The following is a 1,904-nucleotide window of genomic DNA, read 5'->3' on the forward strand; positions in this document are numbered from 1 at the left end:
AGAAAAAAGAGTTCAAGGGAAAAAGGCAACGATTTCACCATTCGAGTTCATGTGGAGGACAAAAAGAGGACAAAATGGAAACGAAATGACCATGAGTTCATCGATGGAAATGAGGACAATACTGACGAATATGGAGAGTTCTAAAATTTTGCCAAATGACACCGATGGTTGACGAGAATCCCTAAGCCACGGGGTGGGATACAAACCTGAACTAAAGACCTGCCATAGTCCGGTTTTTTTCCCAAAAAGGGCGCATGTGGACGGAGGGCACACATGGAAACCTAACCACCAGCCGAGCCATTGCCGGAGGAAATATAACGATATGCCAAATACCATAGCCTTTGGGACAAAGCCGATTCTTGGAGGACAACAAAAATGAGACATGGTACTTGGTGAAGCACCGGACATATGGAGCCACAGGGGCCAGAAAAGAGCCGATAGTACAGGGCAAGATGTGATGTGACGGTAACGGACATGTGTTAATGATGGTGGACATGTGTTACGAGATGAAATGCTTGGTAATCACGTAAAGAACCGATGCGTGAATGAAAATGAAAACAGATCATGTTGGGACCAGGTTGGGAACCCCTCCACAGTCTGCGACAAAAAAGCTTCCCGTGTGGGATTATTCCGGTAATAAGAAGGGAGTCAGGTGCCCGGTACCTGTACGCCACTATGAAGGCCTCTGGTGGTTGTACGCTGGTTTAAAGACTCGATTTACCCCCGCCTTGACAAATCGAGCGCCACAAAAAGTTGCGCCGTAAAAGGGCCCTGACTTTCCTTGTTGGTTCGGGTTGGCATCGCCGGGGCTTGTGAGATAAGTGCCTATTCTAGGGGGATGGAGTACACAATCTCTACGACCTCTTTGGTGCCTCTGGGTGGTTCAGGCCCGTGGGAAAAGCCTCAGAGCCGCTTCCTTGAGGAGCCGCGGGTGACTCACGGGTTACGTCATCGCCTGGAGGTGTCGGGAGTTCTTTGTTTTGTTTTGCGAAAAACCCCCGTCACGAGAAACTGTGCTTCTTCTCGGTTTGTTACGGTTGCACGCAGGTGCCGCCGGCCGTTCCCACAGTTTTCTCGTCGTGTCACCGGGCTGCTTGCGGCTATCGGTAGATGCACTGTGCACGTCTCCCTGCCACGAAAGGAAGGAGTGAAGGAAGGTTGGCAAATAACCGAATCGATCGCGTGACAAGGTACAGGGCGATCGCACGTATTGACGTGAGGCATAACGAGAGGGGGTTGGGCCTAGGGCCGGCCCCGGAGGTATCCGTCCCTGTCGATTCTCTCTCTGGGTTGACGCGCAAGAGCACGGGCATGGCAGTCCGCGCGTGCGTCCCCGGGCTAGTCTCCGGCAGCGGCGTTCCGCCTCTTAGGGTAGTCGGGCGCCGAATCCCTCCCTCTCGCCCGGACCGGACTTTCGAAGGCTCATGTAGATGGCACTTATAGACGTGTCGGGGCCCGAGAAACAATGGTCCCGCACCGCCGAGGCCGGAATGGTTACAGTTTACTGTAACCGCTATAGTCAACGTAAAGGGGTGCACGTTGCCCGTCTCTGATGCGATGAAGGTTCGGGAAGATCGATTCGATGGACGGTGGTCGAGCCCGGATCCATTACGGCGACCACCACGGACAAGGTACCCGGTTCCGCTTTTGCTCGTCTGGCGCGTGCCAACAAAACGGGGGTATATGGGTTGCCACCCGGCCCGGTCTTGTGCTACGCTCGGAGTGTTCTGGGGTTCGGGAGCCGTGGGAAAAGCCTCAGAGCCGCTTCCTTGAGGAGCCGCGGGTGACTCACGGTGCTACGTCACCGCATTCCTCCGAGGACAGTAGTTACGCCGGATCACCGGTCCCATTACCTGGCCTTCGGCGACATCTCAACGCTCACCCCTTGGGCCCCACTTTACCCA

This window comes from Stigmatopora nigra, unplaced genomic scaffold (assembly GCF_051989575.1).
Source record: "Stigmatopora nigra isolate UIUO_SnigA unplaced genomic scaffold, RoL_Snig_1.1 HiC_scaffold_258, whole genome shotgun sequence".
Classification (NCBI taxonomy): Eukaryota; Metazoa; Chordata; class Actinopteri; order Syngnathiformes; family Syngnathidae; genus Stigmatopora; species Stigmatopora nigra.